Here is a 26,672-nt window from a genome sequence, read left to right on the forward strand (position 1 = left end):
TTCGACTGTGGAACAGACAGTTGCTTGGTGGTAAGTACCTTCGTCGAATCGGGAACGGATGTTGTTCATTAACTGACGAAATTAGGATAATTAACGCCTCTGGTTTGGAACTACGGGTACTTAGTTGCTTGCTGCAACAAATGCCCATCATCTGGTGACCGTTGTTAGAAGTCGTTCAACCTTGTATGGTTTGATTCGGATAGCATTATGCGGTCGTGATTTTTGATAATGACAAATGATATTTGCTTCATTAATTTCAATACAATTACAGTTACTACAATAATAATCTTTGAAATGTGATATCGTTCAAAATCTTCCTCTTCGATTTCTGATACCAACAATTGTTAAATAAAAGAACTGCATCGTTATTCGTTTGAAGGGTTTGGGAAAAATGGTCGAAAGACAAAATATCGAAGGAACAAAAGGTCGAAAGGACAAAACGTCGAACGGGACAAAAAGCCGAAAGAGACAAAAGGTCGAAAAGTACAAAAGATCGAAATAGACAAGAAACTGACACGGGGAGAATCAATAATCTCTAACATGTTTTATAGTAAATAATCCTTCTTTGAAAATTGCTCATTCTTCAACTTTGATTGATGAGATGAGAGTATTATTTCTGCTTGAAGTTAAATGCATTTCACAAATTCCTTTCTAATACACCCAACTTGTTATCAACTCGGCCTTTTGTCCATTTCGACCTTCTGTCCTTTTCGACCTTTTGTCCGATTCGTTTTTTGTCTCTTTCGACCTTTTGTCTCTTCAACCTTTTATCTTTTCGACTTTTTGTCCCTTTCGACCTTTTGTGTTTCGGCCTTCCGACATTTTGTCATAGATTCACTTTTGAAAGCACATATCATGTTGAATATTATAAAGTTCCATCAGCAAGGATAGTTTGTTTCAGTTTAATGCATAAAAATCTCAAACATTAAAGGTATCTATATGAAGCTGGTCCTCATAACACTACACGATTATATAAAATAAAACAGAAGATATTCACAGTTTTATCTGAAAATAATCAGTATAGAGGAAACGCTGGTATAAGAAAAAGAACGAAATGTAAAAGAACATCAAGGCAAAGCTCATATTGTAGCGGCCGAGTAATAAAAAATATTGAACTGCCATCGGTGGATGCGTTTGTGCAAATGAAGGTGTGAATCGACGACAGTCCTGCTTGTTTTCTTCCTGCCTATATGAGTAGCACTGCGAGGGGATTTAACACCGGGCAGAAAATTAACGAGAATGAGAACGAGTTCGGAGAGTTGTTTGAACAATGATTACTGACTTGTCTTGAATCAAGAACTACAGAGGTGACTAACTACCGTATGCGTCATGATTTGGGTACCGAAAGGTTTTTTATTTCCAGTTGATGAAATACTAAAAAAAATAGCTACCGAAGATATGATAATTGATCACTCATAATACATTAAATAAATGAGAAAATAGTTTATTCCTAAATTAATTATGCTCAAGATAAAAAGAACTTCATTTTGATTTATTTGTATTGAGATAAGAACGGTGCAATCTTGTCGCAAACGGTAACTTTAGCGGTGCTATTTTAGGGAACCAAACGTGTCACTGATCAATAATGAAGTTGATTATTCTACACTACATACAGTAAGTAAGGGAAAAATTGGGGTTTGTTTGCTAGCTTCGATATCGTGTAAGCTCAAATGCCTTACAAGAATAATTATCGATTTTTGAAAAGAAATTACGAGTAGGTATCCGCGTGGTAATCCCCGCTTTGGTATATCCCTTAAAAACGGAAGTAAGAACTCTAGTTATAACAAGAACTGCAATTTAGATCCCAACAAACAATTTAAGCTGAATAAGCTAGTTTTTTAGCTGAAGAATCATATTTCTAATGTAATAAGCTTTTTATCAGCTGCCAATGTTTGTTGGGATGTCACAAAACAAAAATGCTTCTATTGATTTTTGAGATTGGGCCTTTGATTGATTTATTCTCCGGAACGGAACGTTCTACAGGTTTAGAGTCATTTGACCGAATGCCGTTTGGCCGAAAGGGTCATTTGGCCGAAGTGGTAAGTGAGATGTTTGAAGTGATTAGAGAGTAGTGAAAAATAGATGTGAGTAGTAAGAAGTGAGAGAGAGCAATGTGAAATTTTTGGTGAGAAGTGAGATGTGATAAGTAAGAGTGATAAATAAGACGAGAGTGGTAAGCAATATGAAGCGAGAAGTGAAAATGAAGAATGAAGTAGGAAGAAGAAAGGAGGAAGAAAGAAGATGGAAAAAAATATGGAAGAAGGAAGAAGGAAAAGGAAAGAAGGACAAAGAAAATTGGAAGAAGGAATAAGGAAAAAAAAAGAAAAGGAAGGAAAAAAGTTGAAGGAAGAAGACAGAAGTGTAACCTTTGGTCCCAATTTTGTAGCTTTTTGGCTTCTTCACAAGCATCCCCATGTCTCGTCTCCCACGCCAGTAAGAACCAGACGCCCAGTCCGTCCCTAAGAAAAATAGTAGGACAGCCTTACTGGTGGCGATCCCAGCTGTTCGAAATAAAAAATTCGGCACTACCGTCAAAGACATACATCCCTTGCTTCATTCATGCCCACCCTCACTGTACTTTCCGCAGTTTGAGTCTGGACAACAACCCGTAACGGTTGTTAATACCCTGTACTACCCTGCGTGGAAGTGATGCCAACCATTACGAAAAATTGGAGAATGACTATTCAGTTTTTGGTAAGATAGTAAGAAAGAGAAAACGAAATAGGACCAAATAAAAAAGTTAGGAAAAAAACTCCGCAGAGTTAAATTGAAATAAAATAAATTAAAATTCATGCTTATGCAGTGAACTGGTGCTCTCTTAAGTATAAATAGCGTGCTATTGTGAAACTAGTGTAAAATCTTAAATCTATAGTACGCATAGTGATTACAACACTAGCACCTCTAAGGAAGTCCACCTTCAATAGGTGTGAATTATTAGAAGAAAAAGTAAATTGTTTGTTGAAGATAGGTGGAGATAGTGGTGTGAAACGGGCTGTGAAGAGACAATTTGTGACAATTCGGTGTATTAATTGCTACGGGATCCATCAAGCCGGAAGAAAGCCAGTGGCGTGTATAGTGCCAAATCGGAGGTAAGGCAAGGTGAATCCGGGACTGGAATCGATCGGCAACCGCCAATCCAAGTCGATATCGCGCCCACCTGCTGGTAGATTCCATCACCTCGATATACATTGCTGGGGCAACCGCCGTCACCATCCGCCATCGTGTCCATTGGGGTGGCAGGTCCTCCCAAACGAAGATCCTTTGGCGACCGCCGACACCATCCGCTATCGTGCCAATTTAGGTCGCCGGCCTGCATACCCCGACGAAAAGGCAACCACCCACCTCAATTCCCGGCCACCATCACGCGGATTGGATCGTAGCCGCGCGCCTCCCACCGCCGAGCAATCGGCCATCTCCAGCGGCCGCCACCACGGTGAAGTTTCGTGCCTACCCATCGCCACCAAGCCAACCACAAATCTCCGAGACGGTCCGAAGCACTCCCGGTACCCCATCGGAAACATCCAAGCCCGAAAGCCGCATGATCGCGCCGGCTCGTGACCTGAAATCCTCGTCATCGTCAACGTCATCGCCGCCACCAATGCTAGCCAAAAAGATCACCGCCGCCGACCACCATCTGCAGTAAAAAAGCGCAAGTACACCATTGTCTCTTCATTGAAAATGCCCAAGGGGCGAATAAATTAATAATGTTAAGATAAAAACTGGTGGTCAGGCTATTTAAGAGCTGCACTCCCTCATTGCATATGTATTGCTTGTTCCGCTTCCGTACCTGAAAGGGGTATTCAAGCCTTGGTCTTGGTAAATAGTCCACTCGACAACTTGGTAGGCTCGACAACTCCTCATAACTCCTTCTGAGCAGCCGAGAGGTGTTGGTGTTGTATACAAGACACGACCGCTCGACGTAAACTACGTAAAACCAAATATAGTACACTGATCCAATTATTCTACTCCATATAGAAGATAGAAACCATCCCACCGACACTGCTACCCAGCTTTAGCAGCATCTCCCAATCTGTGAGGGAGTAGGGACCCCACTGTCTAGCAGCTGAGCCCTCCCAGTTCAATAATTGGTAATAGGGGAGGAGAAGACCACCAGCTGTTATCGAGAGAAAAAGTAGAATCATTGAAATTTTACACAGTGTGGTATAGGAAATGAAGTATATTTTTGATATAAAACAAAAATTAAGGACGTTTCTCAAAAAAATCTTGGTTTACTGGGTTAGAATTTTAAAAGCACACAAAATAGACATGATATCTCGATTTTTATATTTTTTTCGAATAAGCAGTTAATGCTTAAGATTGTTGAATTTCTAACCCCACAAACTAAAAATTGTTTGACAAAAAAAATTCTATAACGTTCTAGAGACATTTTAATTTTCATTTTCTATATCATGCCATGTCAAATTTCCATGGTTCTACTTTTTCTCTAAACTTTTCCAGGTTGCAGCACTGATGAAGGAACCTCCCCCATACCCTAAAAGTAGGCAATTACCAAGGATTGGAACGCGCTGTATAGAGGATGCATGATGCATGAAAGAGCTAAAATTTTCAATAGTTTAGCGTTGATAATCAAAAGTTTCAATACTGCTGGTAAATTGGTGGAGAGTTTGCGAATCGATTGATATATAAATCTTCAAAATCTATTGAAAGATAAAGGACCTATTAATGTTACAAATCTTACATGATTTCGTGACGGTCTCCAAATTTGAAATTTTCATTTTACACCCTGTATCCGAGTCTTCCCCTTAGACGTAGTTTACGTCAAAAAGGAAGATGCAAAAAAGAAAAGAAAGAAGTAAACAGAAAAAAGGAAAAAAAGCAAGGAAGAAGAAAAAAGGAAAAGGAGGAAGGAAAAAGCAGAGAGAAGAAGGTAGAAGGAAGAAGGTAAAATGAAGAAGTAAGAAGGAATATGGAAGACAAAAGAAAGAAAAACAGGGCGTCTACTCATCTAAGTCATCTGTAAAAACAAAATTCCCTGATTTTTTCCTGTTTGTATCCAGGTGCTTTGCATTAATTTACAGGTAAATCATGCGGCAAAATATTCAATTCAAAATATTGCGAAAACCACTTCCAAAAAATATAAATTTTTTTTCGGGATTTTTTCGGACCTTCGTCAGAAGTGCTTCTTCGAAAGTTTCTTGAGAAAATCCCTCGGAAATACTTTTGTAAAATTTTTGGGAGATTTATTAGATATTCTTTTAATTCCCTTAGTATTTTTTTGGAAATTTATTTAACATTTTTTTTAAAATTTCTTAAGGAATTCCTTCGGATCTTATTTCGATAATCTATTTGGAAAAACTTCGAAAAACGTCTTAAGGAATTGTTGCGGAAATTTGTTTAAATATTTCTTCGTGAATTCCTTCAGAAAATCCTTTGTAAATTCCTTTACAAGTTCTTTTGAAAATTCCTTAAGAAATTTCCTCGGAAATTATTTAAGGAATTCCTTTGGAAACTCTTTCGGGAGTTTTTTTAAATTCCTTTGAAATTTTCTATGGACACTCCTTTAGTGATTCCTTAGGAAAATCCTCCGAATTTTCCTTTGAAAATTGATTTAGAAATTCTTCAGAAAGTTCTCTCAGGAATTGCTTGAAAAATTCCATAGTAATTTTGTTTTTTTTTTCAATACATTCCTGAAAGATTTCCAAGAGAATTCTCAAAAGAATTCACAATGCAATCACTAATTAATCTGCAGAATAAGCACTCAAATTTCTGCAGGAATTTCTTCAGGAATTCTAGTAGATGCATAAGTATTATATTACTTATGGCGCTTCTTATTTTGTGATCAATATGTTTCGTTCAAGACGGTACTTTATATGTCAGATGTCCATGTTTTTCATCACAGTAGCCAAAATTTCATACTTGAGAACAAGCAAACCAAAACAATAATTTTGACATTCAAGGTACCGACCAAAACCCTTTAGGCAAAATCCGGGTTACTTTGATTGAATTATGTTGATCACAAATGGTTAAGGCTTAGCCAAATCGCACCAAGCGCCAACAAAAAATCCCCCATTTTCTGCACAAGCTTTCGTTTAGCAGATTCAATTGATCGCGAATCGTATTGGATATCCCTCAACTCTATAACTGCACCCAACCGACGATTGTTAGATTTTCTAACAATCCTGTATAACAACCTACCAAAACCTGCATAAGAACTGGGCATATGCGAAATTGCTAGATTCTTATACAATATTTGTATAAGAATCTAGTAATTTTGCATATGCCCAGTTCTCATGCAGGTTTTGGTAGATTCTTATACAGAATTGTTAGAAAATCTAACAACCGCCGGTTGGGTGTGAGGATATCCTACAAAAAATGTACACAGACAGAAAAAGTTGTTGAAAATTGCACGAAAGTAATGCACATAAAGGTCTATATTTTTTACTCACTGATTAGTTTTCATTTTTTTTATATTATAAGAGATGCCCTCGTAAAATTCCCAAGGATTCTTTCGTAATTCTCATAAGCGATTATTAAATACTCGTATTATTTTGGCGTAAATAATTAAATTTAGGGATAAAATAAATATTCAGTTTTGTGGGTCCGTGCCCCAGCACAGATCCTTTCTTGGAGGCCGACAGCAACTAAAATTCGGGAACGGAAGTGGGATTGGATCGGCCACACCTAACGAATGGGTGGAAACGAAATTTGTGAACAAACATCTGGTAACTAGAACCTAGCTGGACAACGCAGGAGAGTCGACTTGAAATAAAGAATGTTGGATCATCTTGTCCGATTCGGACTGGGATCTTCCACCCTATGAGATCAATCGTGCAGAGGGCACATTTGCGATCACTCTTCGAAGGACTCAGAAATTGATTTCATGAGAATAGCTTGAAGCTAATGATGATGATGATGATGATGGTCCCGCCACATACCCCTACAAAGGTTTGAGCTAGACGATTTATCTTTAAGATAATTAATTGAATGATATAATAACAATTTAATCAGATTTGCAAAAAACAAAAACGATCTGATTACCATCACAGATATGAATTACATAACTTTTCATTACTATCCAGCAAAAAATGTAAATTAAAAAAAACTGTTGTTTTCATCTACAGATTCTCATAAGCATCGGTAGTGATACTTCGAGTTTATACTAAAATGCAAAACTTGTGATACCTCTCGCACAGATTTCAAAAGTTCCACCAAGAATCGCGTTTCATGTTTATACAAGACCACGTTTATCACTCGTAAGCATCAATAAAATTAATAATCTAAGTCGTCAACAAAACTAAAACTTGTGTTACCGCTCCGTCGATATCAAAAGTTTCGGTATCAGCCACGGGAACAAAACTCTACCAGATCGCCCATTACTAATCCGAAGAATCATTCAAACAGTTGAAAATGCGCAAGTCTGTACATAAATTTTAAAATCATCCATATCTGCTTTGCGCGCGAGACTCAAACTTTGTAGACTACACAAAAAAGGTCAGATTACAATTACGTCAATATATATAAAATCCATCATCATCATCGAGGCGAACAAAACAGTTTATCATGGCCTCAATAAATATAAAATACAATTGTCCAAACAAACAATCCGTAGGTCAAACTTCGTCAAGATACAAAATTTATTGAATTATAAAAGTCAACTAAGTAGCTGCTTAAAAGGCAGCTTTTACGTGTGAAACACAAAGTCTCTTAAACTGTGATAATGTCGTTGCATCGTTTGATATGTGTAGGCATCGAATTGAAATAATTGATACCTTTAAAAAACAAAGAATTTTGTGAAGCTCCATGCAAAAAGTATGGTGTTCTTATATCTTCCGCGTTTCTAGTGTTATATCTATGAATGTCACTTCCTCTTTCAATTCGATCACACAAATATCGAGGCAGCAATCCGTTAATTACTTTAAAATGAACACCATTGTCAAATACACAATTCTTTGCTTCACCGAGAGCCACTGCAAAGCATCCAACAAAAAGTTGAGGAAGTGAATCTGTTACATCTCAAAATCAAACGCATAATCTTATTCTGCAAACGCTGCAATCTCGATATTTGTGTCTGATTTGCTAAAACAAAATGGAAGGACAAAAGTCCAAGTGAGGAGAGATGATTGATTTGTACAACTGTATTTTGCTAGCAATATTTAATTCGTTTTTCAGTCGACAGAGGATTCCATACTTCTTGGCTATTTTCTTGATGACATTGTCAATATGTTGGTCAAATTTCAATTTATCATCAATAATCACGCCAAGATATTTAATTTCCGTACGCGATCAAGTGTCTCGTCATCAATTTTCACAGAGACATTTTCAATTGAACGATTTCGCGAAATAATCATGTACTTTGTTTTACTAATATTCAATTTCAACTGTTTGTACTTCAACCATCTACTTAAAGAATGCAAATCTTCATTCAAGCGTTCAATCGCATCTTCTAAGTCTCTAGCTGCAATGAATAACACAGTATCATCTGCGAATAAGTTTATATCCACAAAAACGTAAAACCCGTCGCATGTCATTTATATACATAATAAACAAAAGGGCCCCAATACACTTCCCTGTGGCACTCCTAGGGTGTTCTCCATGGGACGAGATACAGAATCATTAAAAGCAGTCCGTTGAGTTCTGTCAGACAAATAGCTTTTAAACCAATTGTATGCAGAACCTGAAATTCCAAAGCGCTCCAAAGTTTTCAACAATAAGGGCCTAGAAATTGTCTCAAAAGCGCGTTTAAGATCCAAGAACACAGCAACAATCGTATCTTTATGCTCTATGCTTTCTTTCCATTTAGCTAATACCAAGTTCAAAGCGGTTTCGCAGGAGTGACCCTCCCGGTATCCTGATTGTTCCGGTATTAACAAGTTATTACTATTTAAATACATAAGTAGCTGGCCTTTAACAACAAGTTCTAAAATTTTCTCTACTGTGTGCAACATGTTGATGGGACGAAACTCTTCGGCTTTAATCGTTCCAGCAACTTTTTGTATAGGAATCACAAGAGATTCCTTCCAAACTTGTGGCACGTGCCCAGTTTGCAATGATTCATTTATCAGGTCCAGCAGGTTGTGTCCGATGACATGAAAGCAATCTTGTATAATTTTAGCATTAACATTATCAATACCAGCCGTTTTTCCTAGATTAAAACAAATCGTTTCAAGTTCTTGAAATGTAATGGGGTGAAAACCTTCGAATCTCAAGTTACTGTTAACTGGCTGTTTTATTTCGTCAGGTTCATCCACTAACTCGATAGATCGGTTAATGGTTGAAAACGCTTTCAATAAAATAATCATTGAATTTAGAAGCGATTACTTCTTCCGACTCTTCTAATGTGCCATTAAAAGTTATGGATCGCGGTTTACAAGAACTAGGTTTTAACAATGATTTTAATATTTTCCATAACTCTTTGCTGTTGTTTTGATGCTGATAAATTTTCCTCTGAATATATTCGCATCGAGTATGCTTTAAGCATTGCGAATATTTATTCCGCGCAACCTGGTACCTATTCAATGATTTTCATTATTACTTTTACGACATTTTTGTACAACTTATCTCTTTTACGTTTAAGACGTAAAAGATCTAGATTGTACCAGCTGTTTGAATTATTCAAAGTTACTAATTTCTGTTCAACTAACTGATTGGTACAGGATTTTAAGACGCTCGTGATAACAGCTGCTCTTTGATCTAAATTACCAGTATTTTTCTCGAAAAATCCACGTTTGTTTCGATAAGGCTCGTAATTGCTTGTTTCGAATATTTTCTCCAGCACTTAAGTTTTACCAAATCGTTATTATTACTACTGTCATCTGTAATGCTAATGACTAGTGTTTCATGATCGGTTACTTTTAAATCACAATTCGTAACACTAGTGACAGAATCAAAGTTAGAGTAAACATGATCAATCAAAGTTCTACTGTGCCGAGAAATACGCGTATACTCATTTACTTTTTGTTTTAAATTAAAAGTCAACTAATCGCTTCAAATGATTCGAATTTGAATCGTCACACCAATTGATATTAAAATCGCCAGCAATAACATTTAATTTACTAGGATCCATAAACGACTCTAACCAGTTTTCAAAAATTTCCAAAAAATGCTGGTCATTAGCACTGGGAGAGTGATATAAAATACCGTAATTACCCAACTTCATGCCACGTACAACTGCAATGCCTAAGAACCAATTGCCATCGCAAACTTCGTTCAATTGAAGCATGAACTGAACTGATTCTTTGACATAAATAGCAACTCCGCCGGTGTGTCTCGAATGTGATAGACAAGCAGCAACACTATATCCCGGAATACTATATTGATCAAATGCTTCTAAGTTAACAATATGAGTTTCAGATAGAAATACTAAAAGTGGACGTTTATCTTCTACAATCTTACGTAGTGCAACGTAGTTTGTGAACAAACCAGCAATATTCAAATACAAAATATCTAAATTATTCACATTTCTACTGGAACTTGGTTGCTATTCATTGAAACGTAAGCTGCTCTTTTACGATCAAATAACCTTTTATAAACTTTACACTCAGTACTAAATGCTCCGTGGTTTACGTCCAGATTCATTTTACGTTCTTTATTCATTTTCAAACAATTGATACATTTCAAAAGCAGTTGACGTGCAATCAGATGTTTTGTGACCTTCACTGCACTTAGAACACGCAATACTATTCTTGCATTCCCGTACTCATGTGCCCAAATTCTCCACATTGGAAGCATCTTAGAACACTAATTTCCGGGAACTACAAGGCACCGATCAAACCTTATATTCACTTTCTTCGCGGTCAGCAAGCAACTATGAGCAACAACCTTATCGACTTCAATCACAACATTGTATTTGTTGTACTTGAAACGTGGATTTTCGTACGTCCTGATAACCTTTACTTCATTTATAGCGATGTCTTTATTTTTGATTTTTAAAATCTCGATGAAGTCATCGGAGGATAATTATCGCACATGCCCATCACTTTAAGCCTTGGCACCGATGTGGGAACAACAGCATTGTAGCTTTCACCCAGATCGCTTTGAATGCCATCTTTCACAACATTTACATTTGTATCCTGTTGCACACTCAGCAATAATAGAGCCGTCTTTCCGTTCCTAAAGTTACTGATTTTGTGTGTTTTGGATCTAATTTATCGTTCAAAAAGAATTTCCGAGTAGCATCACTACTCTGGTTGGACTCTTTAGGTTTAATCACAATAACCGGGCGAGCCTTACGTTTACTTTTCGCTTCCTGCGTTACAGCAATTTTTTTCGTACTTTTAACTTTATTCCCAATTTTACTTTTCACAACATCCGCGAAACTAACGTTTTCTGTCAACAAATTTTCCGACGCATCGCTAACGTCATCAAGAACCTTACGCTTTTTAGGTCTGGGATTCTGACCAGGCTCCGAAGCCGTGCTAGATGTACCATGCATTATATTCATTGCAGCTAAGCTCTTATTCGAGTTAAATTGAAAAAATGAACTTTCATATTTTCCAACTCTTGACCAACTGATTTTTGGAAGCCACTAATAGCCTCACCCAAAACGCAATTCAATTTACTTGCCAATTGTTCCATACCGAGCTTCAACGCGCTGTCTATCTGGGCAGTAATGTGATCTCGGATGCCACCAATCGATTCGGAGAGAAGAAATTTTCTTCATCTCTTCCTCAAAACAGGTAACGTCCGACACCTTTACATTCTGTCCGTCGCAAAACCGACTCGACAGACAGTCCGAACACTTGAATAGCACATTTACGTTCTCCGTTATCAGCCTCGCTGCTGCCTTATTCTCGATAGGAGAACAGCGGGCGTGAAAGTGCTTTATCGCACTGACAACAACGCAGCGGGAAATCGTTGATAGCGATCCCCACTTTACACTTTTCACATTCCATATCGTCGCCACACCGCAGTGGATGCAAACATGCAACGATACACTACACAGCACACAGAGACAAGCAAAAATAAAAGGTGCAAAAACGACAACGACAGCTTGCCGCACGAAACTATAGGTTGTACTATGGCTTCGCGGGATGCTGTGTTGAGTAATAAATTACGAAATTATATGAAAATGAGTCACAGAGATATTATATCTCCTACTTATCCTGATTAAAAAACACTATAGGCACACGTTATGATATATGATCACACCACTGTCCGGATATGCTGGTTAACCTTAGCCGCAGATTAGCCTATTTCAAGGACGGAAATGTCCTCCATATTCCTAGTCACTTCCAGACTTAGGGTTTGTCAGTCTCTCTCGGGTTTGAAGAAGATTAGTGTATGATGTTGTCATTTGCACTCCGACTGTTCTCCAGGACAGTGTTGAAACTTGTTTTCACTGAGGCTGCTTCTTGATACTTGCTTTATGAAAATTCTTATCATCCTCGTCTAGTTACAGGATCCATGCATAAAGTTCGATACAACACAACATGGAATACCAAATAAAATGATCAGTGCAACTTGCATGCAATTTATAGAACGTCGCGTGAAGAGGTTAGTCGCTACGCCTGCCTCGCATAAGCGCGTTTGAAGCGGAACACCATTCGTAACACCGTTACATAAAATCCGAACGATGAGAAAGGGTTTGACTTGCAATCGGGACCAGACCAGACCGCTTCGAATGGGATCTAAACAATCCTACAATCAGGGTCAATGCAACCCGTCGCGCTTCTATTTCCGGTTACATTGCCAAAGAACGTTAATCTGAGGACTACTTCACTCGTTCACTTTGATCATGACCACGGTGAAAAAAGGGCGCGATCCTCTAGTTTGTTTCTTGGTGTAATTGGTTCGTGATTTTAAACGTGAAGTGTTCGACAGGCTAATTAACTTTTTCTGTGTTCCCCGTGTTCCCCTAGCTTATCTGAGAATTGTGCGGTGAAGCATGTGTAAGCTGTGCGACTGTCTTGTATAGTAAAGGTAACTAGACCAAGAATTGAGTGTCATTAGTGTAGTCTAATTGTGTCAATGACCTGTCTGCGCGGTCAACGACCTTTGCTGTCTTTATTTTGAACAGGCTAGACGACAAAACTATCGCCTGCACGCCACCACCATCGCTCGTCGCCATCGCCGACCCTTGCCACGCTCTGGACTCAAGGTTTCCCGCCTTGGCGAAGGTGGAAGGGAGTAGCAACCGTCCATACTGCACTCCAACCGGCGACCCCCAGTCAAATCCCGGCAGATCGAGTCGATCGGCCTGAACCGTAAGTTTTTCCAAAACCATTTTTCCGGACCTGTTCGCGGTTCCGAGTACGCTGCCGCAGGTAGTATAGGCGAACCACCGTAAACTCCAGTCGGAGTCTCTCGCAGTGGCCAAATGGCCAAGTAGAATAAGACGTGGTATGACAAGTGACACCGAAAAGCGCTAGGAGTAGAGAAAGTGTTTCAAGACCGCACAAGTTAGGGAAGTTGAGGAAAGCCGTAATAAAACGCCAATTTTAATGATGTTCACAAATAAAATGTGTATCTTCTGTTGTTGTCCGAGGGGTATTTCACGTTTCGCGTTAGTTTTTGTCCTATTCGCGTATATTGATCCGATTTGCTCGTCTTTCGAAGTAAGAAGGAAAAATGGGGCACGAAGATTGTTGATATCTTTATACTGTGGACACGTGTTAGGATTTGGGAGTGTGCTGGGTTTTTGTTGTTCAGGGTTGTAAGAGTGTGACTGTCAGTATTGTGGGTTAGACAATTCGAGTTGGCGTGGTCTGTTACGCGTGTTCCTTGTGTTGAGAAAAATGGAGACGCATGGTGCATTGGTTCATCAACTCCTTGTGATGTTCATCAACTCCTTGTGATTTCTGCATTGCATATAGGATATAGGAAATGGTTTTTGATGGAACATTCCTTACATTCGCTCACAACTCTACAGTTCAGGTAATAATTTAAAGTTCATTACTTGTACTTTGTTATGCGTAATCCAATGAAACTGTTATAACTTTTTTATTTTTCAATTTTATGAGTCGCAATAGCCACCAAACAGTGTATTTTAATATTATCTCAAATTTTCTAGAACATGCAAAAAATGTAGAAATAAAAATGAAAAAGAATGAATGAAATGAAATGAAACGTAAAAAATCTCCAAAAGAAAGTTTTTCAGGAGAACTTTTGCTACAACTTTTATGAAGAATCAATCCTCATATGTTGTGATGTGGAAAATAAATTTTTCATCTCAATTTTGAGGAGTTGGATCAGTAAGCCGAATACTTCCAGAGAAGCGCATTAACTTACCAGTACGTTAAATTGCATAACGAAGGTACTATATTAAATAAACGCGCTTAAAACACGAATCTATTCTGAGTTTTCACGGAATCTGCCTGAATTTGGCTGCCTACAGATAATTCTTCATAATTGTAAATAAGTGTGGTTGATAGAATGGGTGTTTAAACGTTGGTTTTCTCAGTCTATAATAATTGAGATGGCTAGTTTGCGATACCCATCGATAAAACAGTAAATTCTCAAGATTTTCCACGGAAGACTCTAAGAAGTTTTAAAAAAGATTGTCTGGAAAATTCACGAGAAATTCTCCAGAGTATTAACGGAAATTTCTTTAGAATTTCCGCGGAGGATTGTTAAAAATGTAGATTTCTATAAAAAAAAATCTTTGGATTTCAACGGAAAATTGTTCGGAATTATTTGATTTCTACGGCAAATTCTTTGTACAGTAGACGTTCGATAACTGAAAGTCATTTAACTACAATGCAGACGTAAATTACCATAAGGGGTTAAAACGTAAAAAAAAATTAACTGCAATTCGATAGTTACATCAGTTTTGCGGTTATCGGACAGCTGAACTTCAAACAATGTCAAAGTTACGAGGTGAACCGGCCCAGGGCCGAAAATCTTACTAATAAAGATAATAATAAAAAAAAGTCATTGTCGATGATAGCTGCATTGCACTCCACAATCTTGTGCACCATTGAGCGTAGATAGAAGGTGAGGAAGAGGACCAAATGCAAGTGTATTCGTGGATGACAGAAAATGTAAACAGCAAATGGTGACGTACATATTTGCACGGCTTCTTATGGGAGCGCGTTCGAATGTAGTCGTGAAAGTTTTTTCACCATACATGAAAGACACGCACACAAAATATGGATTTCCATACCTTAGTATTTATTTTCATTGCTTGTGCACTTCTATTTCATCTGACGTTGTCTGACACTCATTTGACGTCTAGAATGCGTCGCAGTTATTAAATGTCTTTCGCTAACTGAAACGAAAACATGTTGCAGTTATTGTATGACTATTGAACGAACGACTTGGAAAATTCCATTGGCTGAAAGCGACATAGGCCGAACTGGTAATTTACCCAAAAAAGTTGTTCGCCCTAACAAGTCGTTTGGCCGAATAGGTTATCAGCCCGAAAAAGCCGTTTGGCCGAAATATCAAACTACAGAATGAGATCAACAGGTATACGGGAATATGTCAATAGCTGAGCGGGTAACTTAGTCAAATATATCCATCCGTTTGGCCTAAATAGATTTACGGCGAAAAATCGTAACCTTTCTACTTTTTAAGTCAATACTGGCCTTCAAGCCAAAAGAGTTCAGTGCGTGATTTCTCTTGTTTCGGACAGCAGAACGAACGCGCGATCGGCCGAAATATTGTGTTCTGCATTGCGCAGCCGGTAATAAAAATCAGTTCAGTGCGTGATTTCTCTTGTTTCGGACAGCAGAACGAACGCGCGATCGACCGAAATATTGTGTTCTGCATTGCGAGGCCGGTAATAAGAGTAGCCATCGAACAAGTAAGTGCAGTGCGTGTTTTAGTCGTCGGGAAAGAAATAAAATATCTATCTTGTGTTCGGTGGCTCATGCGCATGTCGCGCGCGGTCGAAAAAAGTGCGTTCTTCAATAGTTTGCTGTAGCCATCGAGCAAGTGAGTACAAAGTGCTGCGCTTCCGTGCGGTCGTCCAAAACGTGAATCTCCTCAGTTTTCATATGCCACCGGGCGTGCATGTTTTAACTTTTAGCTCGAATTAATGTTATTTTCCATCCCATAGATTGTATCGCTTACCAAAGTGAATCCAGATAAATTATCCTTTGTAACTAAAACGATAACCTATCCCAAGACAATCGTGGAGATGCAGAGGTATACTCGGTCTCTAGTAGCAACGAAAGTCGGACTAACAATCCTTCCATTCCTATATGACCGTAAGGACGTGGCCGGCGCCGTTATTGACTTTAAATATTTGAGCTCCCGAAACGTATACATTGAGAATGGGTAGTTAATCCCAAGATCCATTCATTGTGTTCTCTGTACAATTTCGGAGTAGCAACTACGAATTGTGCGGTCATAATGCTCATGCTCAATACTGGCCTTCAAGCCAAAAGTCATCTAACCAAATCCCATTAAGCCAAATTGAACGAAACTGTTATCAGGTCGAAAATGTTTTGATCAAAAATGTAGTTTGACCGAAATCCACATACATTCGAAATGGACATTCACCTGATTATTCAGCCGAAAAAAAAATCATATAACCGAATAGATCATTTGACTGAAAATGCCGTTTGGTAGGACTGGCCATTTGGCCCGAAAATATGCTTTCTTTCGGCCAAACGGCATTTTCTGTCTAATGACCTTTTCGGCTAAACGTCATTTTGGCAAAATGATCAATTTAACCGAACGACACTTGTCAAAGAAGGTTGCAGAAAGGACATTTTTGGGCCAAATGGCTCTATCTGCCATATGACAATTCTTACCGAAAGACATTTTTGGTCAGATGATCTATTTGGTCAAACGACTTTTTCGACAGTCTAAGACGAGTTTAGTACTTTCCATTTAATTCCACTACGTTTTGTTATCTTTACAGATACGTATTTCGACCTCAACTGTGAGGCTGTCTTCAGTGTCTCGTACTTGACTCGACTTTTCCGGCTGACCTGTTAGGGCAAACAACTTTTTACAAGTCCGGCCAAATGTTCCTTTTGACTGTACGTCGCTTTCGTCCGAACTACATTTTCTGTTAAATCAAAATTTATTTGACCTAAAATGATAACAGTTTCCGTTAAACGTTTAGTTTTGCTAAATGGGGTCTGGGTTATTTGGCATAAAGGCCATTTGGCATAATTTTGAACTGCAAGAAAAGAGTGGGTCATTTGGCATAACGGACATTTGGCATCATTTCGAACTGTGAAAGCGAAAGGGACATTTCATGTATTGTTCAGCGTAGAGTAAGTCGAGGCTGTTTTCTAATAATTTTAGACTGATGGTAGACATTTTCCGGAAGAACGAAATTACAGCGCTTTCTTTTGAAGAAGGAATCACATCCACCATAGTCATAATCCGGGCAAGCGCCTTCTTTTAAAGAAGGGATCACATTCACCATTGCCTCATTCCGGGCAAGCGCCTTCTTTTAAAGAAGAGATCATATCCTCCATTGCCATAATCCGGGCAAGCACCTACATTTAAAGAAGGGATCACATCCTTCATTGTCATAATACGGCCACACGCTTACTTTTAAAGAAGGGATTACATCCACCATTGCTCTAATCCGGGCATGCGCCTACTTTTGAATTGCTTTGCAAATGCATTCTATCTACGAGAGCATAATGTCTTTTCAATATTGTTATCGACGGGTGTTATATTTACTATTCCGGGGTGGTTCCGCACCACTTAGTCACCATTTAGCGAACGCAAAGAAAAATTATGCCAAATGTCCGTTATGCCAAAAGACCCTCACTTTTGACGCTGGTCACAATTATGCCAAATGTCCGTTATGCCAAATGGCCATTACGTCAAACGACCTTATGCCAAATTGCGTTATGCCAAATGAATTTATGCCAAATGGCCCGGTCCCTGCTAAATGGTACTTGGCTATATGTATTTTGGTCTAAAGGCCAGTATCGACCTAAAAGTAGAGAGGCTACAGAATTTTGTTCAATGGTCAATTGACAAAAATGCCACTACGCCAAACGAGAGCCATTTTTTACCATATTGCACGTTCAGTCATTTATATTTAACTGATGACCCATTGGACAAAATGACATTTTCGGCCAAATGGCCCATTCTGTCAAAAATCCATTTCGGCTAAACGGCATTTCGGCCAGACGACCTGTTGAGGCAAACGGCTTTTTCGGCCAAATTACCAGTTGGGCCGTTTGTCGCTTTTGGTCAATCGAATTTCTTATAAAAAATAGAAAGAATTTTCTGAAGAAATCCGTTGTTTTAAAGTTGGTTATGTCAAACTAGCCGTCTAGTGATGAACTTATCCCTGCGAAAAAATCACTGTAAAAAAAGGATAAAAAATCTAGCCTTCCTAATTAATCTAGATCAAGATGAATACACCACTAGGTGTTCCAATCTGCCAAATTCACGATTCAGCCATCTTGGATTTTAGTATTAGGTTCTGCAGCATGACGTCACGAATGAATTCGGTCCTCGTCAAATGAGCTATTTTGTCAGTTCAGTAGTACTTTCCACTGACTCCGACGAGAACTCCGAAAGGGTCGAGTTCGTGATTGGTTGGCTGCCCCCGTGTCCAGCAAGAAGTACTACTAAAATGTCACCAGATTGAGGTTACGGACAGACGCTGCAGAACCTAATGGGAGAGCCAGCCGGTTTGTTTATGTTTTGCACCGAAAATGAATTCACCACCCCCGCCTTCTTCTCGTCCATAAATTGAGCACATTGAAACACCTAGCTGTGTATTCATCTTGATCTAGATTAAGAAAGTCAACGTTAAATCATCCCTTTTACCAGTTCCAATTTTCTGTGTAAATTTCAAAGAATTCTCAACAGAAAATCAATAGGAACTTTCCGTGGATATTATGAATATTTTCCTGTAGAAATTTGGACCAACTTTCCGTGAAAACTCTGAAGAGATTTTCGATTTTCCCTGGCAAATCCAAAGAGCTTATTTTGGTGATTCCAAAGAGTTCTAGAAACTAGAATGTAGTTTACTATGAAAATCTGAAAATAATTTTCAAATGTGTATTCTGGAAAAACTTGAAATTTTTTGGGGAAGTTCATCAAATTTTTTAGGTGAAATTAAAAAAAATCTCCCGTTAATGTCTTGAAAATATCCAAAACTAGTTGACCCGGCAGACGTTGTCCTGCATATTAGGCAAAAATGCTCATTGTGAACTGCCCATGCCTATTGAGCTATTCGGCCAACCAATTTTTTTTCAGCCAAAGGAACTGTTCGACATAATGACATTCCCGGCCAAATAACTTTAGGCCAGATACCCTAGCAAAGTCTGAAAACATAATGAGAGCATATAGAAATCATATTTTGATTTTGACATCAAATTGATTCATAATATGTTTTCAAATATGAATCATCATGATTGATTATATTACTAAATTATTAATATTAGTAAATTGAATGACATGACATCAAACTGCATACTTAGGCTTTGGTCCGATTCGCGAATTAAAATCAAATTAAACTTAAAAGTGACAGTTCAGAAATTATGAAATCCCCCGCTCATAAGAATGGCTGGTGCTACTCAGCAAGACCAACAAAACATCTATCAAAAATGATTCAACATCTGTCAAAAGTAATCTTGCTCTGCGAGCAGGGTTATTTGAAAATTATCAAACTGTCATTTTTAAGTTTAATTTGATTTTAATTCGCGAATCGGACCAAAGCCTTATTTTGTTATCGGAAGCCAATATCAAAATTAGTTTTTGATTTACTCTTTGATTTGATGTGACAGTAAGATTTTTCGTTTTGTTAATTTAACCGGTAAAACGACCAAAAAAAAATCAAATTATGTAAACATAATCGATGATTTCACAACATTAAAACAAGTTATCGATTTGCTCTTTGCTCTTGCTTTGCTCGGGAAGGCTTCTACCAAACAATCCTTTCGGTTAAACGATATGTTAGGCCTAACAATTTTTAGCCTTATGGTCTTCGGTCAAATGGCTTTCTGTCGAACGACTCATTTCCGTTCAAAAATTCAATTTTTTTGGTTTTGCTTAGTTTTTACGGAGAGCTTTTCGCAATTTTAACAAGAAATTGTATGGAATTTTCATGGAAATCATTGGTGTCCTCACGTAAAGAGAGTAATCAGTAAATTATGCGGAAATTCCACTGAATCTTCGGAATTTTCACTGATTTTTTTTGCGGATTTCTTCAAATTTGAATGGGCGTGGAAAATTATAGATCGGCTGCGTGGAAAATTTTAAACGGCGGAGCGTCGATGCAACATTGTCGGCGGCGGCGTGGCGCGACAGCGCACACCACTATCCAACAGTATTAAACGCAACAGTAAACAAACTTAGCTCGCCAAGCTAATAAAAGACAAGTTTAGTACGTATTGCTTTTCAAATACTTCAAGCAAGAAATTTTCCACTATCAAACAATTGCATACGTACTCTCGCATGGTTCAGATGTTTACTTCTACTTAGCGAGTCTCTTTTGCTTTTGCAGATTTACCGACTCTCCTATGCTTATTCCCTTTTACATGATGCAGTTGGTCTGCCGATTCCTGGGACCGTGATTATCATCGTCTTCACCTTGTCCGAGTTGTACTTCTTTTGTCGCTGAGTATTCTTCGTGGTCGTCCAGTCTCATGATCATCGCGTCGCCGCCACCACCACCGACCGAGTATACTATAGTTATGCATATCGTGTGCGCATATTATAAATGTAGAATTTCTCCCCATATTTTGCCGCAAACCGGTAACCCACCGCCACTGACTGGGACTTGGAGCCTCGCTGACTACCTTCTCCACCTAACCGAATCACCGATCGAGCAACGGCCAACGACGACGACGACAACCGCGACGCGAGAGCATGTAATTGTTTTCCCATTGTAGGTGAAATTAGCTTCAACCTCCAATTACCCTGCGTCTCCACCTAATAAATAGTCAATCTCGTTGCGTCACACAGTGACAGGTTTTCCTGCAAAAGCCGTACAAAAATGATGAATTTGTATTTTTTAATTAGCGCAATCCAAGCACCACATGACATTTTTTACAGATTTTTTTTGTAACTCTGTGCTCATGTCCCACACTTTATACCCATTTTGAAGCAATGACATGTATTATGTTACACAATGCTATATGATTCTTCATTATGAATTCATCCTAAATCTTAAGATAAATTCTAAATTATTAATAATACTGCTCATCACTGGCGCTATTTATGTCTACAAATTATTATTGGAAAAAAAATATATGAGAGCCATCTCCTAAATATTGCGCAGCTTTTGGTTCCCGACCATCCACTTTGAGTCGATTTGGTTCCGTTGGAGCAGATGCGTAGGTGCGGAGACCGATGATGGGGGAAGCGAGTGTAATCGTCATTACGTTCCGCAAGCATACACCCGTACGGAAAATTAAGTCTCCCTTCAATTAACAGCGTAATAAAACTCACTGAACCTGGTAGGTAGGTAGGCAGTGGTACGGCAGTTGTCGAATCGCTTCGATGGTTTTTCCCCCGGCCCCGTCCCAAACGAGGTGGAAAATTTTTACAAAATGCTAATTTAAATGAGAACGGGAGAAGCTGATGGATGCGTTCTTCCAATAAATGGAATCGATTCCAGCCGAACCATATATCTTGTATAGAGCTCTACATTTGTGTCGCGTTAAAGCGGTAACGGAAGGGAGGGATATTAAAAAACGAATCAAGCGAATGATGAGGAAAATTAATGCGACTGTATCGAAGAAGATATGCAGACATACAAATACAGATCCGTTCATCTATGGTGAGATTGCACTCTTCTTAGTTGATATTTACTTATTCGTTTACTATCATCGGCTCTCGACATATTGTATTAGTGAACGAACATATTGATGAATTTAAAGCACTGTCCACTCTCATTGGATAAATTTGGATTTGGATTTTCTCAGGGGTAAAAATGGTAACAAAATATATGCAATATGCATGTTTTGTTGCACCCTTGGAAAAGGGCACAGTGATCGAAGTGTATCAAGAGTGGGTGAGGATATTGTGGCGAGGTAAACGTAGAGAAAATTAAGAAGGGAAACGAACCTGAATGGATTCTCAATATTCTCAATCAATTTGTGTGCTCCCTAAAGCTTTTTCAACAAACTTTTTTTTAGGTTCGTTGCTGTTGCTCGTTCACCAGATTTTGGGTTTAAATTTGCGGAAGAAGTCTGAGAAACATTCGCACCGTAGAGGGAAGCGGGACAGGTTGATTTTGTACTGCGAGGTGATTATGTGGATTTTGTCTATAGGATAACTTTGCACAGAACTTTAAGAACAATGCACAGATACCCCGCCAATGGTTGCATTTGACCTATAATTTGACTGCTAGGTGCCGCCAGTGTTGCTTTTATTTCATATACACATAGTATCGAGTTACATCTTTGAACTCTTATAAATTGAGTCTTGATGTTTTCGGCAAAAATATTCAAGTTGACGTGTTTATACTGGATCTGACCATAGTAGCTCTGAAGTTGTTCACAAGGTGGTACTTCAGACTAGAGCCATTATATTTCGTGATCATTTAGAATCGGGATGTACCGAAAGAAGCTAACTAGGGTAAATGACCCAATAGTGGAGGAACTAAGCACGTTCCACCACTGTTTGTTCGCATGCACAGAAGCTATAATTTATTTCGCTTACCTAAATTGTGCATTCGAAAGCTCCTCTTTTATATTTTTAGTAGAAAGTATTCCGATGGCAGCAGCTCCTGTCATTATTATCTAAAATGAATCCTCCAATTATTGGTGCAATGTTCCAATAGTTGCGATATTTTCTAATTCGTGTTCCTATAGTTGCGAATCCCATTGTTTTCATACGGGACTCGCAACTATGGGAACACTACCGCAACTATTGGTACAAGGCAGAGAATAAATTACAGTATTTCAGTGATATTTTACCGATTTTTTGGTAAATCCAGAACAGTTTTCAACTCTTTCACTTAATGACAGGTCAACTAATTGATAAACAATGTGGGTTGCTGCGTTATTTGTGTATATTTGATAAAAACTACACTACCGCAACTATAGGAACACCCACGACTATCGGATCAATTACCCTATCTAGGGTCTGCCCAACATTTTCAAACCACGGGCCAATTTTTAGAATTCACATTTGCTGGCGTGTCAGAAAATATTCGGTACATAACTTCTTAAATATTTTCAAAATAATCATTGTTTTTTTCATTTTCTAGAAAAACCATTTAATTACGATTTAATTGCGCTCAAACAATCTTTTTTGTTTATTTTATTTTCGTCGTTACATTAGAGATTTATTTTAAACATTAAATTAAATTATTTACATCGTTTACTGGGTGTTAAAAATAGTAATTTCGTTACTTTACCAGCATATTGAACAGATTTGCATGAACTGTTTTCACCAGGATGAAAGCAATTTACCAGATTCCAGCAACCCAATGGGCCAACGTGCTTTATATTCAAGACATTGAGATGTTTGGCAATATCTGCTCGTAAAGCCAAGTCACTCATCTATTCAGGATCATTCTGCTCGGACAGTGGTTTTTCTTTATCTTGTAAAAATAATTCCATTTTCTTTTCGGAATAAAATCTCTCAAATACCATATACCACGACGGCTTAGTCAATGAAATTCGCAATATTACAGCAAGTCTCCGTATTCGGCTTTCATTACCTTCAACATAATTTATAATTGGTAGGGTCCACGTTGATAAAGTTGATTGTCTTAATAACGAGCGAATATTGATCGTTTTCGCATATCGATTCTTTTGGTGAATATGCAACGACAGGGAAATACAGTATACCCCCGCTGATCCGAAAAATGTATGGCCGGACTACCGGGGTTTCTCTCGGAAATTTGACTGTCAAATCCATACAAATGAATCAAAACAAAATCACAGCACAGAATTGAAAACTGACAGCATAATGTGTTTAAATGGGTGTTGATACATTTTAATCCGGAAAATTCCGAATTAGCGAGATCCGGACTAACGAGTCGTCGGATTAGCGAGGTCCGGATAAGCGGGGGATACTGTATCGGCCAACCTATGTGATTGCTGTCATAGAATTGTCACAACACCATTTTTCTTTCCTATCATTGCTGGTACTTCATCAATAGTAAGGTCACTTATAGTTTCGAAGGAGAAAAAAAAGTTTCTTCATACATGTCTTAACAGCCCTCAGTTTTTTACCGTTAGTTGTTCCCTGCACTGGGGTCAAAGCTGTCAATTTCTTTGTCATTCGAAAATGACCATCAATACCTCTTATGGAGACAGTCACGTTTTTTACGTTATTATTTCTATCGTTTGCGAGAGAGTAGAATATGAACCAGGCGGATTTTCACGTAACGTAGCTTTCAAATTTTCCGCGAGAACTTTTACTCTTCACCGTGTTCCGCGCAAACTAATGCTACTGAAGGAGGATATTTCCTTAGGACACACGATGTCAACAACAACCGAAATGCATTCCTTAATATAGTTCTTCGTCCTGGAAAGGTTTCATCCGTTTTGCCAAAATCTTACTATCAGCAAAACTGGACTGTACAGCTTTTTCTGACTTCGTATTTGCTCGAGTGAAGAGAGTTTCCACTGTACCAATAATTTGAATCAATCAAAATTTATTGAGCGCCCTACCTTTAAAGTTTTATCAAACTTTTGTTTCTTACCTAGGTACTTTCAAATATCATATTTCATAGAATGCTTGGATTCAAATCAAAGTTTATTTATTCAATAAGAGGTGTCCTGTCAAATGACAGCTCAGATAGAGAGAGGAGAGAGAGACAACTAGAGTACATCGAATCATGCTATGTTGGAGGTTTCTTGAGAATTTACACTACAGGCCTTTTCACGAGACGTTTAAATCAGCTGATTGTATCGTCAACTGACAGTTCTTCTATGAAAGTGACAGCTTCGGGTTTACGGGCCTGTTCAGTGGTTGTAAACAAGTGCAGTCTCGGCAGTGTCACATGAAAAGGCCTACTCTGGGCCGGCAGTTTATTACCGGCTCTCAACTAAACAGCATCTCCAATCCTACTCCGAAAACCCCCTTTTTTTGGACAGAACACTTTGGTTACGAAAAACAACTTAATTCGCGAAGTCGAAACAAATTCTGATCTTCCCTCCTATGGGAAACCCAATTGCTATCTGTCAGAGTTTGAGTAAAACATGGCCGTCATCTCCTCATCTCTGTTGCTCTACTGTAAAAGCCCATAAACAACTGTCATTGTTTGTGTGAAGAATTTTGCTTCGACTTCGCAAATTGTGCCCAGAAAAAGTGATTGTCGAACCCAGCATTAGATAGGCAATTGGGAAACCATCCATAGTGGAGCAACTACCTTAGGATACGATACAGCGGGGTGGTGATTAGCATTCGAGGAATCAAACACTTGGAGTGACGAGTTAATTCTTCACCATATTTGCAAAAATTGACGAATTCCATTTGCAAGTTTCGGGTGGTGCGGTTACTCAAAGAATTGAATCATAGTGAGCTTTACTGTTCCTGCCACCGAGTGGAAAAAGTGACACCTGGTAGAGGTCATGGATTGCAAGAAGATTTAAAACTGTTCAGATTATCGATGATAGCTGGAAAAAGCGCGAAGGAGACGATCGGTGATCCGGATTACTTCAAGTGGTCGCCGAAAAGACTGACGAACTATAATCCAATCCCTGTGTTGAACTTAGTTTACAATTAAAAAAACACACTAATTAAAAAATATATATATATATATATATATAATCCAATGCACTGGCTATGTGCAGTGCGCTAGTATCTTTTGTTGGAAAGAACTGAAGTCGTTCCACAGAACGCATTTTTTCTTCGCTATTAGCCTTGTCCATAATTCATAATTTGTCTAACGTGAATGTAACTACACCCAGGTTTTTTTTTCCCGGTTTGGTTTTAGTCGTTTAAGACCTACAGGGTCAAAGAAATAATGATCAAAGAAAATACCCTCTGATATTTAAAAATAACGGCATTCTCCGAATAATGAATTTAAATTTCAAAATAGTATTTTGACTCGAAATTATTAAAATAATATTTAGTGCAGAGCAAAAGGAACAAAAGCAAAAGACGAGCTCGGTAGTCTAGTGGCTACTGCTTCTGCCTTATAAGCAGGAGGTCGTGGGTTCAATTCCAGGCTCGTCCTTTTCCTACTTTGTATTTCTATCTTAATTCTTTCTGTGTTTCACGTTCTACCAAAACGATTCCTACTGTTATAAACTTCCACACAATCCCAAAACCTCCCGTGGCACCTATGAGAGGTCGTAGAGTTCTCTGCATATTTCTTAAGTAGGTGTCCAACTAACCATCCTTCTCCTTCCTCAGCATTCGCAAGGACGTGGCCAGGAGTGATCTCGACTATTGGAGAGTGCATTGCTTCCATCTAAGAGATAGTAACCACCCACAAACCACTATTTATACGCCGTCAGTTTATTATCGGCTATCAACAAAACAGCATCTCCAATCCTATCCTAAACCCCTTTTTTGGACAGTACATAATAAAGCAAACCGGCCTTCCTTTTTTCAACACTGATCTAGATATATTGTGTTTTTGGGCAGGCTATTTTGAATTCCTTTCACTAGATGACGATAGTGATTACACAGGTCCTCAGTAAATAGTGAAGGTTCATATATCCCATTTGTATGATGTACGAATCACATATACCAAAATAAGACGTTCTAGGTTTTCCAAATTGTTCTGGAGTTTTGACCAATTGATCTACCAGGTCAACAACACCTGGTACAAAAACCATATCAAGCTATCATGTCCAGTCGATGCAGGTTCATAGGCCTATGAATTACGAATCAAATATGTTCAACTCAGATGTTCTAGGTTCTCCAAATTG

At 38.4% G+C, this 26,672-nt stretch overlaps 1 protein-coding gene across 5 annotated transcripts in view; it reads right to left on the reverse strand.

Annotated features, from left to right (window-relative positions):
* The window catches only part of LOC134226114 (uncharacterized), a 78,122-nt gene that overhangs the window by 47,678 nt on the left and 3,772 nt on the right, over positions 1–26,672 (reverse strand). Inside the window, exon 1 of one of the 5 annotated variants that reach the window (XM_062706678.1) lies at positions 39–107. The exons of the other annotated variants lie outside the window; for them this stretch is intronic. The gene's annotated coding sequence lies outside the window, so the exon portion shown is untranslated. Of the gene's footprint in view, positions 1–38; positions 108–26,672 lie in introns of those variants that run through there. 5 annotated transcript variants of the gene reach the window in all.

The sequence above is a fragment of the Armigeres subalbatus genome, chromosome 3, assembly GCF_024139115.2.
Source record: "Armigeres subalbatus isolate Guangzhou_Male chromosome 3, GZ_Asu_2, whole genome shotgun sequence".
In the NCBI taxonomy this organism is placed as follows: domain Eukaryota; kingdom Metazoa; phylum Arthropoda; class Insecta; order Diptera; family Culicidae; genus Armigeres; species Armigeres subalbatus.